Source organism: Cebus imitator, unplaced genomic scaffold, assembly GCF_001604975.1.
Source record: "Cebus imitator isolate Cc_AM_T3 unplaced genomic scaffold, Cebus_imitator-1.0 Scaffold106, whole genome shotgun sequence".
In the NCBI taxonomy this organism is placed as follows: Eukaryota; Metazoa; Chordata; class Mammalia; order Primates; family Cebidae; genus Cebus; species Cebus imitator.
Window position 1 is genome coordinate 539,915 of NW_016107421.1, and position 13,707 is coordinate 553,621.

Genomic DNA, 13,707 nt, shown 5'->3' on the forward strand with positions numbered 1-13,707 from the left:
TAGTAGAGACGGGGTTTCACCATGTTGACCAGGATGGTCTCGATCTCTTGACCTCGTGATCCACCCGCCTCGGCCTCCCAAAGTGCTGGGATTACAGGCTTGAGCCACTGCGCCCGGCCTCATTTTTTTTTTTTTTTTTTTTTACGTGTGAATAATAATCTGTTCTGTGGATGTACCACATTTTGTTTGATCATTCATCAGTTGATAGATATTTGGGTTGTGTCTGTCTTTTGACTTTTGTGAATAGAGAGCTGCTGTGTACATTCGTGTACAAATTATTGTTTGAATGCCTGTTTTCATTTATTTTGTATTTTTTCTAGCATTTGAGACAGGGTCTCTGTCACCCAGGCTGGAGTGCAGTGGTGTAGTCATGGCTTACCGCAGCCTCTGCCTCTTGGGCTCAAGCAATCTTCCCACCTCAGCTTCCCAAGTAGCTGTGACTACAGATGTGTGCCACCAGGCCTGGCTAATTTTGTGATTTTTTGTAGAGATGAGGTCTTGCTATGTTGTGCAGGTTGGTCTGGAACACATGGGCTCAAGTGATCTTCCTGCCTCGGCCTCCCAGAATGCTGGGATTACAGGTGTGAGCCACTGTACCTGGCTGACCTGTTTTCATTTCTTCTGGGTACATGCATGAGTTAAATTGCTAGGTAATTCTATGTTTATCTTATTGAGGAACTGTGAAACTGTTTTCCACAATGGCTGCACCGTTTTACGTTCCCTCCAGCAGTATATGAGGGTTCCAATTTTTCCATACCTGCCAACACTTTCCACTTATTATAATATTTAATAATTTAACAATAGGATATTATTCATTTCCTCGATGGCTAACAATGTTGAGCATCTTGTCATGTGCTTGTTGACCATTGTGTGTATTTTTTGGAGAAACAATCTATTCAAATCCATTGCCCATTTTCAAAATTGGGTTGTCTTCTTATTGAATTGTAAGATTTATTTATATATTCTGGGTACTAGAGCCTTATCAGATACATGATTTGCAAATATTTTCTCTCATTCTGTGAGTTGTGTTTTCACTCTCTTGATAGTGTCTTTTGAGGCACAAAAGTTTTTAATTTTGATGAAGTCCACTTTCTTTTTCTATTGTTGTTGCTTATGCTTTTGGTGTTATACTTAAGAAACCCTTGCCTAATCCTAAGTCAAGATTTATACCTGTGTTCTTCCACGAGTTTTATAGTTTGAGCTATTATTAGTATATTTAGTCTTTGATCCATTTTGAGTTATTTTTTGTATGTGGTGTGAGGTCAGGTTCCAGCTTCGTTCTTCCTGTGTGGATGTGCGGTTGTTCAGCACCGTCTGTTGAAGAGGAACGCTCTCCAGCTGGAGTCTGCCTCCCCAGCTGTGCAGACAGCCTTGCAGTATGGAAAAACAGCCACAGAGCTTCTCAGGAGTGCTTGGTAATCTCAGTGGAGTTCATAAAGCGATTCTTATGGATGGTTATGAGGCATTTACACATTTAAAGAGTTTAAAAGGAAGTATCTGTGTTTCAGAATTTTTTACTGCCGTGAAACTCTTCTACATTTTATTTTATTTTATTTTTTTTGAGACAGGGTCTCACTGTTACCCAGGCTGCAGTGTAGTGGTTTGATCTCCACTCACTGCAGCCTCTATCTCCCGAGCTCAAGTGATCCTTCCGCTCAGCCTCCTGAGTAGCTGGGACCACAAGTGTGCACCACCACACCTGGGTAATTTTTGTATTTTTTGTGGAGACAGGTTCTTGCTATGTTGCCTAGGCTGGCCTCGAACTCCTGGGCTCAAGCAATTTGCCCACCTCAGCCTCCCAAAGTGCTGGGATTGCAGGCGTGATCTGCTGTGCCCAGCCTCTTCTACATTTTATATTTGAGAATATGGACTTGATTCAGTGCTTCTTATAGTTTGATAAACTTGAAATAACACTCATCTCATGAAATCCAGTCTCATTTGTCATTCTCTGTATTTGAACCCTGATAAAAATGGACCCATACTCAGAAGCTGGGCAAAAAGGAAGTCTGAGAAGTTGTTCTCTATCTGCTTTCTCTCTGTGTGGTTGCTGAACATTTTTGTGTACTTCGATGGCAGGTAGAACCAGATTCGTCAAGAATTCAGGCCTGAGTCTATTTTTTTTAATTTTTATTTTTCTCTTACATTTAAGGGAGAGCTGACAAATGAGGCATGAGTCTAATGTCAAAGTGTATTTTTACTGTCTTGTTAGTCACAATTGTCTGTGTTTTCATATCTAACTAGTGTTTTGTATAAGCGGGAATTTTGCTGTTTTTAGAAACTCTTTTGTAGTTACTGTAGCTTCTTTGCCCTCTGGTAGCAGAAATGGGTATAACCATTTGGGAAAGTGATTTAGTGAGTGTCTGAATAACTGCAAAAGACTCTTGGTCCAAAATTCTAACAGTGGGGCCCTGTCCTGAGGAATTAATCTTAAATATGAAGCTCATGAACATGTTTATTGTACCATTAAATATAAAAAGTTGCAAACCACCCCAGGTCCAAGTCCAGCTTAGGAAAAGCTCCACCAGAACACTCCAGTTTAATGACTCAGTGCGTTAATGATAGTAGCTGATAAAATGGGTACTGCAGGCGGGTCCCGTGCTGTGCCCTGTGCGCGTGCTGTGCCACTTCACAACTTCATGGCGGCTGCACCAGGTCACAAAGCCAGAAAGTGGCAGAGCCTGCAGCCCTCAGTGCCTGAAGCAGCCAGTCAGGTAATTGAGGAGGGCAGCGGCAGGGACAGTACTGTGTGATGTTGGAGAAATAAAGAGGCAAAGCTGTGTTTACAGAATGCATTTCAGCAGTGTGTAAAGCACCGGAAATAAGACGGCAGAGGAAGTTTCACAGATGATATTGGGGGTCGTGTTAGGTGGTGGAATTTGTATTATTTTTATGTTTACATCTGCTTGCCTGCATTTTCTAAAATGAGCATGTATTATATTTCATATCAAAGGAAACAAAAAGGCATAACACGCTGTCCTGTGTTATGCTTCCTGTCAATGGAAGACTCCTAATGGTAAGAGGGGCTGTGTCACGACATGGCGATGATTCCGGATGGAGAAGCGGTTGCCCTCAGCCTTGTCTGGAATGTCCTAAAACAGCCAAAACGGTACTGTTGGATCAAATTAGATTGAATTTAGGAGTCAGATATACAAAAGGGCATGCTTGTGAAAACATGGGATTTAAATTTTGTAATATCCTAATAAATGTGTACATTCTGTGGAACAACTTTATTATGTTCCCCTTTGTTTAAACTTTTAACTCCTGTGCTGAAAATAAATCTATACTTATCTAAGTGGCGAGCTCAAGGTCTTGGTAAAAATAGGATGTATTTTAGCCTGACAGGCAAACTGTTTGGAAAAGCAAGTTATTGTTGCTTTTAAGTTATTAAATAATTCATACATGATACAACTCCCCTTTATGTTTTTATGTTTTTTATTTTTTTAAATTTTATTTATTTATTTATTTATTTTTTAGGCGAGTCTCACTCTGTCACCCAGGCTGGAGTGCAGTAGCACGATCTTAGCTCATTGCAACCTCTGCCTCCTGGGTTCAAGTGATTCTCCTGCCTCAGCCTCCCAAGTAGCTGAGATTACAGGTGTGTGCCACCACACCCGGCTAATTTTGCCTTTTTAGTAGAGATGGAGTTTCACCATATTGGCCAGGCTGATTAGGAACACCTGAACTCAAGTGATCTGCCTGCCTCAGCCCCCCAAAGTTCTGGGATTACAGGCGTGAGCCACGTGCCTGGCCTTGACATAGGGTGTCACCCAGGCTGGAGTGCAGTGGTGCCATCATCCCTCACTGCAACCTTGGACTCTTGGGCTTAGGTGATTTTCCTACCTTGGCCTCCCCAGTAGCTGGGACCACAGGTGTGTGCCATCATGCCCAACTAATTTTTTAATTTTTTTGTAGAGATGGTGTCTCACTGTGTTGCCCAGTCTGGTCTTGAACTCCTGGGCACAAGTGATTTGCCTACCTCTTTCCCCCAAAGTGCTGAGATTATAGGTGTGAGCCATAGCATCTGGCAATTTTATTTTGACTTTTTTTTTTCAGATACATAGTCTTATTCTGTCACCCAGGCTGCAGTGCAGTGGTTCAGTCATAGCTCACTGGAGCCTAAATTCTGGGTCCAAGCAGTTTTTCTGCCCCATCTTCCCTAGTAGTTAGGACTGCAGGTGTATGCCACCACACTCAACCAATTTTTATAGTTTTTATAGAGATGGAGTCTTGCTGTGTTGACCAGGCTGGTCTTGAATTCCTGGGCTCAAGTGATCTGCCTGCCTCGTCCTCCCAAAGTGCTGAGATTACAGGTTTGAGACACCATGCCTAGCTCCACTTTTCTGTTTTATTTACACACTTGAAAACAGATGGGGCTGGGTGCCGTGGCTCACGCCTGTAATCTGAGCACTTTGGGTGCCCAAGGCGGGAGGATCACCTGATGTCAGGAGTTCGAGACCAGCCTGGCCAACATGGTGAAATACCGTCTCTACTAAAAATAACAAAAAATTAGTCGGGCGTGATGGCACACACCCATAGTCCCAGCTACTTGGGAGGCTGAGGCAGGAGAATCTCTTGAACCTGGGAGGTGGAGGTTGCAGTGAGCCAAGATTGTGCCACTGCACTCCAGCCTGGGTGACAGAACGAGACTCCTTCTCAAAAAAGAAAAAAAAAAAAAGAGAAAACATACGTGAAGGATATTATCTTGGAATGTGAACAGTAGGTGTTAGCAGTGGCTGGGCTCTGGATGGGTTTAAGTGAATAAAAAGTAACTCCCAGCAAACAAGTCTGCCATGTGTTGGGCCTTTTAATATAGGACTTTATTTCCACCAAGTGTCAGAAAACGAGTGAGGAAGCAGCTGGTTGAGCACGTGCCAGGGGAGAGGACGTTGAATGCTGATAGTGGCGGCCCTGCCGCACCGTTCTCAGGTGCATTTCTGTTTGGTGCCTTGCCGTCTGAGGTGGGATCGATAGGTCAGGAAGCTCGGGAGGCTGCCTCGAGCCCAGGCAGCACCAGCTTCAGACATCTGGTGTGTTTCCCTGACTTCCAAGTTTCCAAAGCGCCCTGTCGCACCCCTCTCATGACACTTGAAAACAATTTATGGAAAATTCCAAACAGACACAGCAGTAGAGACAGTTGAATTAATCACATCAGCCTTGTGTCTTGTTTCGTCTGTCTCCACCCCCCTATCCCCAGCCCCTTTTTTTCTGAGCATTTTAAAGCAAATTCTCCTGATACTTCTTACAATGTAAAGTATCCCTCTGCTGGAGCAGTTTCCTGAAAGGTCAAGGGTCGAATCCCTTTCATCGTAGTGTTCCAAGCCGCACTCAGCACTCAAGTGCTCAATAAACATTTATTGAAAAAGTGATTTCATTCCATAGCTCGATAGGGAGATGGATTTTGTTCTGTAGGTTTCTTGGAAGCTGAGTCTTTCCTACGTTAATGAACCACAGATAGTGTTTGTGTGTTTCAGGATGTCGCTTCTGCTGCTGGTGGTTAAGGTTTATGCCTTTGGTGTGTAGGGAAGATGGGTTTGTACATAAATTCACTTTCAGAAAAAGTAGGGTGATTGGTTATGGCTATAATTTAGTCTGAACTTGTACAGACAAAAATGGTGAAAAGCAAGTCTTCCCCAAACATAAAAAATATTTTTCATTTACTAAGTATGGAGAGAGTTGAAATCAGACAGACCTGGGCCTGAAGCCCACACCTGTCACTTCTTTGTAGGTGTTCATGTCCTCTCTGGACCTCAAATTCTTCGTAAGTAAAATGGGGCTGTAACTATTGTACAGGGCAGATTAAATACAGGTTTTACATAAGCTCCTGGCACACAGTAGGCACTCTACAAATACTGATTCTTTCTTCTCCTTGCCCATGGTTCTGCAAAATGGGAACGTTTCCTGGGCCTCCCTTAGAATATCATTATGTGGATTACATGAGTGATCTCTGGAAAGTGCTTACACTTGAACCTGGAGCAAGTCAGAGCTCAGTTAGCCTGCTGGGTGCTGCCCCTGCCGGGGAGTCCTTGTAAAATCTTGTGTGTGCCTTCCCTGTCATCTACCCTGCTCCCTTTCCCTAGAGGTAACCACTTAACCATTTCTATTATTATTTTGGTTAATCCTTCCTGAGTTCTGGGATGTGAGCTGCGGCCTTCAGGGCATGAGCTATGGCCTTGTTTCTTGCCAGTCTGATGATGCAAATAGTATTTTCACTTAGTTATATTTTTCTCTTATGAGCTAGGTTGAGCATCTTTTCCTGTGTTTAAGGGCTTTTTGTATTTTTTTCTTCTGTCAAACATTGTTTATATTTTTTGCCCCTTTTCTACCAGATTGTTAGTCTGGTCTCAATTTTTATAAGTTCTTTAAAGATTAAGGATATTAGCCCTTTATGGTATTTTGTAGAACTTCCTGGCTGGCTGTGGTGGCTTATGCCTGCAATCACAGCACTTTGGGAGGCCAAGGCCTGAGGATTGCTTGAGCAACATAGTGAGACCCTGTCTTTACAAAAACAAAAAAACAGCAAAACAATTAACACACCTGTAGTCCTAGCTACTTGGGAGGCTGAGATGGGAGAATTGTTAGAGCCCAGGAGGTCAAGGCTGCCGTGAGCTGTGATTGCACCACTCCATTCCAGCCTGGTTGACAGAGTGAGACCCTGTCACAAAACAAAAATAAAACTAAAAACTTCCTGAGGCACTGGGATGATTAAGATAAATAAACCCGATTAACCCAGGGACTATTGGTCTGGGGAGGGAGGCAGCCTCTGTGAAACGGTGACAGCTAGTGCTGCCTGGGGGGAGTCTGGGAAGGCTTCCCGAAGGTGGTGGCATTTGACTTGGATCTCGAAGCTTAGGCGTTTTCCAGCCAGTAGAAGAGGAGCTGAGGATTTCCAGGCAGAGGAAAGTGTATATTCAAAAGAATGGGGAAATAAAGGAGTGGATTGTGTTTGGGTTGGGTAGTTCTGGGAGGCGTGAGAGAGGAGCCTGTCAGATTGGGAGGAGCCCTATGGGCCACGTGAAGGCTTCCTAGACAAGGAGGAAAGCCAGGGGAGGTTTGTGAGTGGGCCCTGGGCTCTGAGACCCTATGCTGCTTCCAGTCCCCTGGAGCTTTTAACGCTGCAGCTCCCTGGTCCCTCCCACGCTGATGCTGATTACAGGTGGGGTGGGGCCAGTGGTCACTGTTTCTCGAAGCTTGCCAGGTAATTGTAGTGGCAGTTGGGGTTGAGATCCTCGCGCTGAGAGAGAGAATTGTGGCAGCAGGTTGGAGGGAGGATGGACAGAGAACAAACTTGGTGTGCTTAGGAACCACCTGGGTTCTTGGCAAAAATCCATTTTTCCAAGGCTCAGGTAGTTGGGAGTGGAGCAGCAACTGGCTTTTTATTTATTTTATTTCTATATTATTATTTTAATAACCTGAATTTCTTTTTTAGACTAGTCTAGTGAAGTAGTGAGAATGGGGTAAAGAATAGAGCAAGGGGTTTACTCTGTACCTTACTGCGAACCATCATTTGAGGCAGCTCACTGCCTTCAGGCCAGCCGTCACCTGCATTTTTAACAAACATTGCAGAGGTTCTGATGTGTGGTGGTCTCGCTTTGAGGGGCACCAAGGCCCAGAGGCAAGAGGTAGAACAACTTAGTTCTGAGGTAGGTGGTGCTGAAGACAAGGGGCAGAATCTTCCATTATTTTAACAAATACAACCAATGATCCTAGAGAGCCAATTAGAAATGGGGAGTGAAGGGGAAAAAGAGTTGAGCGCCTGCTACTACTTTTAGCTTTGGTGATGCTATTATTAACTAAAGAGGAAATGTGGGGTCACTGAACAGTGAGGTGAGGTATGTTTCAGGGTGGAGGCCTGGCCCCTGGGACACCAGTATGCAAGACTAGATTGGAGTAGCAGTGACGTTGACTGATGGGGAGCAAACTCAGCCGACCCGTTGTTATCAGGCAGGAATGCATTTGGCTGCAGGTTGATTTCATCAGGACCCACACTGGCTACCTTGTGGCCTCAACATGGCTGCTGCAGCACTAGATAGTGTATGTTCATTCAAAGCAAAGGTGGCATTGAGTCTATATGTGTTCCCACGTACCAGCCAAGCACTTTTCTATGTCCCCACCCCCAACAGAACTGCTTAGGTCTCCTTGACCAGGACTGGGGCAATGGGGATTAGCCCTGTGATAAAATTCCACCCCCCCACGCCACCACCCCCAATTCAGAATCAAGATCCTGTGAGCAGTGAGGATGTTTGTGTATCTGCATAGGGAAATGAACAGTGTTGGCCATACCGCAGCAAGAGATGTATCCTGGGTTCAGGGAAAGAGGGTGTGAACTCCAAATGAAGGGCAGATCTGGAGCAGCTCTCTTGGGGGTTTGGGCGTGCACATCGCTGCCACTTTTTGGCTTTTTTGGTTTGGTCCTTCCTCACGTTAATGGGGGCAGGAATGAGGTGTCCCTCCTGTCAGTGGATACTTTGGCATAGGGTCTTTGGAACATGGTCACTTTTAATCTTGGTGGCAGTACATTGAAGGAGGAAAACCAGGGTGGTGGCAACGGGGAAATTGGATTATCTTGATTGGTAAGGGAAGGATGACTGTCTTTTTTCCATGGGTTGGTGTTTTGGGGTCTTCAGAAAACCTGTGTTGGGTTCCTTTCAGTCAATGGCAGCACCAGGCTCAGGGCCTGGCTCTGCACAGCTGAGTGGGATTCTGCAGTGCAGCAGTTGCTTGGTGTGCTGTCTCCTGCTGGCCATTGGTGTCATGGAGACGCTGGTGTGGCACACATTCCATTGCCGCCCTGGCCTTGCATACTCCCTCAGCTTCTGCCAGGATGCACTAAGATTGGGATATAGGTAGATAACGTGATGGGCAAGTTGCAGGTAGTTCCTGAATGAGGATGAATCTGTGGGTAGTATTTTGAGTAGATACAGGAATTTACTTTTGCTTAATTGATTTAAATCCGTTATCAGCAGACTTTTATGCTGAAGTTTTATTTTCCCAACAAGTATTATTTTCTGGGCTCTGGGTTTGAATCCTGGGTGTGACATTTATTAGCCAAGTGGTCTTGGGTGAATTACTTAATCCTCTGCCCCTTAGTTTCCTAATGTGTAAAGTGGGAATATTACCACCAATTTCAAAATTGCTGTGAGGATTGAAAGATGAAGATGACCTCTGCTCGGGTAGCAGATGTGGTATGTGTGAAAAAGTGTTGAAGATAACCTTTAGGTCTTTGAATATGTTGTGTGTGCCTTATGTTTTATGAACAAATTATTTTCTGATTGTTTCCTATTTGTGAATCATGGTGCTTATCAACTGCAAACCACAGACAAAGCTTTGAGATAGAATTGGAGAGGCCTGCGATTTCTTTTGAGACCTGTCATTAGCTGTTCAACCTTGGGCAAGTTACTCAGTCTCTCTGTTTACCACTTTTCTTATTTGTTGACTGGAATATTAGTTTCTGTCTCACAGACCACAAGTGTTTGTTCTGTTAAGAAGACAAGCAAATATAAAAATACTCATGAAAATTTAAAGTGGCATGCAAATTGAGCTGGGTGCCGAGGCCGAGGAGTGTGGATCACCTGAGGTCAGGAGTTTGAGACCAGCCTGGCCAGAATGGTGAAACCCTGTCTCTACTAAAAATATAAAAAATTAGCTGGGCGCGGTAGTGCGAGGCTGTAATGCTAGCCAGTTGGGAGGCTGAGGCAGGAGAATCGCTTGAACCTGGAAGGTGGAGAGTGCAGTGAGCAGAGATTGCACCACTGCACTCCATCCAGCCTGGTGACACAGCCAGACTCAAAAACAAACAACAAACAGACAAAGGGATGCAAATTGATAGCAGTAAGTTATAACAGCTTCTTTCTACTGAAACATTTGTATGTTAATTTTTTATGCTAGTATTTCCACTTTTTGGGGGGCTTTGTGAATTTGGATGATGTTGCTTAATTAGCATAGTCAGGTTTCAGTTTTACCTGCTTTGTCGTTGAAAGACTGGGAAGGTCTAAGGACATAGATGGCTGAAGTGGATATTTGGCTAATTTTCACTCCTTTCTCCTATTATTTTGTCCCCCTCCCCAGTTTCCCAGCTGTCTGCCTCCAGCCTCTCTGTCCAGGTCCCTTTGGGCAGGCTGTGGCTTGCTGCACTCAGCCTCTGGACATGTGTCTTTTGGTTGGCCCCCTCCATTTTCTTCACCCCCGTGTGGCAGCTGTTTTTCATTTGTTTTTTCTTTTACTGGGTAAATGTGGAAATCCTCACTCCTTACATGCTGGAGACATGAACGCTAATAGTCTGAGATTTTGCTTCCATTATTATGTTGGTTATGTTTTTCCCTTTACCATTTTACTTGCAGAGTAATACATGGAGTATACACATAAATTGTGAAGCACAGTCATGGACTGTGCACCCATGGACCCACCTGTACAGGCGAGCGCCAGGGTGCCTGCCCATGGGCTCTTCTGTGGCACCCCCCAGGGTTAAGCATCCTTTGGGGTTTAGTCTCCATTTGACTTACTCTTCTGGTAAATGCCGATTCACACTTTCTACCGATTTTCTTTTTGGTCATTTTTCTTTTTTATCATTCTGCGGGAGTTTGTTTTCTTTTTGTTTTTTCTTTTTTTTGAGAGGGAGTTTCCCTCTTGTCACCCAGGCTGGAGTGCAATGAGGAGATCTTGGCCCACTGCAACCTCTGCCTCCTGGGTTCAAGCGATTCTCTTGTCTCAGCCTCCCGAGTAGCTGGGATTGCAGGTGTCTGCCACCATGCCCAGCTAATTTTTGTATTTTTAGTAGAGACGGAGTTTTACTACGTTGGCCAGGCTGGTCTCAAACGCCTGACCTTAGGTGATCCACCTGCTTTGGCCTCCCAGAATGCTGAGATTACAGGCATGAGCCACCATGCCCAGCCTGTTCTGTGGGAGTTTCTGCTGTATTCTGATTACTGGCGGCTGTCAGCGGTAGTATACATATTTTTCCTCACCTCGGCTTTGCTTTCCTCTTTTTTTGAGGTGTCTTTGATGAGCAGAAGTTCTCAATTGTAATATAGTTGAGTTTAGCAGTCATAGCTTGTGTCTAATATTTTTTCTAATTATATTTAGGAAACTTTTTTCAATTCCAAAGTCATTGGAAATTCTGTATCATCTGCCGGACGTTTTCAAGTTCTGCCTTTTGCTCTCTAGCACATTCAGAGTCTGCCAGGAGCTCACGAGTGTGGTGTCCGTGGGTAACCTGCCATCTCAGCCTCTTTGCTGAAGTCCCTCTCCCCACAAACCCTGGTTTGCAGTGCCGCCTATTACACATCAAGCTTCCAAATCTTTGGGTGTCTGTTTCTGGGCTACCTTTGGTCCCCAAATTCCCACTTATCTTAATTTGCTCTAAGGATAGTTGAAGACATAAGCAGATATTTACTTACGGGAATATCCACTGAAGTTCTGTTGATAGCATTGAGAGAACGGGAAGCATTCTAAACGTTCTGGCAGTGGGAAGCAGGTGAATGATGGAGGCGAGAGTGTGTGGGTGCAGTGAGATACTCTCTAGCCAGCAAAAATGCATTTGCTGATGTGGCTATGTGGTGATAATATACATGACAGAAAAAATAGCAAGGTCAAATACAGTATGTACAGTATGGATTCCATGTTCATAAAAAGAAAGTTGTGAGTTGGAAAAAACCTGTCATTTTGCCTTCTCCCATCCCAGTCACACTCAGGGTGATTTGATTTGGCTTTGACCCCATCAGGCCACCATGTTCGCTCTGGCAGGTCCTGGTGACCCCCTGGTGGCTGCGTCCTTTATCCTCATCTCAGTTCTCATTTATGACCTCGCTGCTGCATTGGACAATGTCGATGCAATCTTCTCGACGCGCTCTCTCCTCTCCTGTGCTTCTGTCCACTTTCTTCTCGTTCTCCTTTTCTGGCTTTCCTTCCTCCTTTCTGCCTGATGTTGGTGACCCTGTGTTCCCATTTCCCTGGGCCTCTGTGCACTCCATGCCTTCTCCTTGGGGGCCCTTGGCAAGGCATCTCCTGCGTTAAACCTTCTACGTTACAGACCCGCAGAACTGGCTGTTGGCTTACACTGAATTCCCCTGGCGACTTTGAGGCCCACAGACTGAGCACGTCCAGAATGAAACCCACACCCTCTGCAACTGAGCCACACTCTTCGGAGTCAACCTTGATTTCTGTCCTGACTCCTCCTCTTCACTTTGGTCAATTGTCACATCTTTCTGAACATTCTTATGCCTGTGTCCATCTATCCCCTGCCACCCTAGACTCTTGTCACCAAAAACCCCCTATGCGAGTTTCTGGAGTGTTCTGCCATCCTCCACGTTTCAACCCCCTCTTCTTTCCCACACTGTGGCCCCAGTCAGCTTTCCAGAGTATATTTCTGAGCCACCACTGGACTCTGTTTCTAGCCCTAAGGAGCAGCTGCGGGCCTCTGGCTGTCCAGCCCCTCCTCCCTGGTCTGCTCAGACACCTGTCGTCTCAGGCAGCCTCCCTTACAGGGCATTGCTCACTGCCCTGTGCCCCACATCCCAAAGCACTCTGGCGTGCACACATCTGCCCTCCTCTGGTCTGAGCTCCTGCCCACGTAGCCTTCAGCACCCAGCGTAGTGGCCAGCACCTGGTGATACGGCTGTATGTTGGAGGAAGGAGTGGAGGAAGGGAGGGAGGAAAGAGATCTTCACTGCCTTCCCAGAGAGGGGGCAGCTTCACCCTGTGACTGGGACTGCTTGTCCCTTCCAGACAGAGAATGCCTGGCAGGTGGGTGTTTGACCTGGGCTCGGGGAGTCCGTTCTGGACTTTCTCTGCCTTGTGGTTTGAAGCCCCTTTCAAAGGCATTCTCAGAGCTGTCTTACTCTTAAGCAAGGACCACTGGAGGCTGGCACTTCTCCCCAAGCAGCTCCACGTGGTAGTCTTGGGTCTGTGGGTTCGGCGTGTGTCTGTTGGGTCTCTGGATGGCCAGGACCCAGGACCACACTCCAGCTCAGGCCCAGTGCTCTCGCTAGCTTCCTCCAGGGAGCCCAGCATTGGGATTGGTGTCTCCCTTGTATTTGTGGGTGGGCACGTGTTCGCTTTCCACCTGCTGCTCTCTATCTGACTGGAGCTTGAGAGTTTTCTTGGTGCTGTGTGTATTGCAAATTTGCCTCTGCTGGGAATAAGGGCATCCTAGACGCCTCTGCTGGGAATAAGGGCATCCTAGACGGCTTGAACAACAGTTGGCCCACTTGTTTGTGCGTAGAACCCAACAAAGTGACTCTCAGAGTCCGGTGGCCTGGTACAGCCTGAGCAAACTGTGCAGGGGTCCGGCCCTTTCACTCCTGACTCTGCTCTGGGGGGCAAGCAGAGGCCTTTTCAGCCGAGCAGCGTTTGCTGTGGGTGCCTTTCACAGCTGCCACGTGCAAAACATAGCACATTATTTTGGGGTGTTATTTTCTTGACCACTTTTGGTTCATTGCTTTTGACTAAACGTTTAAAAATATTCTGCAGCATATCTATAGTATTCACAAGCAGCGAATCAGGAGAAGAAATGCAGTTTGTGTGAAGGCTTCAAAGAAATCATGTTCTTTATCTTTTCCCCAGCTTTTTCCGCTGAAACCCACCAGTCTTTTTCTGAGCACTCTTGTTCTATAAATAGAGCAGCAGCTCTCCTTGGGCAGCCCAAGATCGCAGACTCTCATCCGCCCTCAGAAACAGAGAGAGAGAGAGAGAGAGAGAGAGAGAGAGAGAGAG

General features: G+C 45.8%; 1 protein-coding gene across 1 annotated transcript in view; it reads left to right on the forward strand.

The window, feature by feature from the left end:
• Positions 1-13,707, forward strand: part of DGKD (diacylglycerol kinase delta) — a 111,009-nt gene that overhangs the window by 17,860 nt on the left and 79,442 nt on the right. The window lies entirely within an intron of this gene.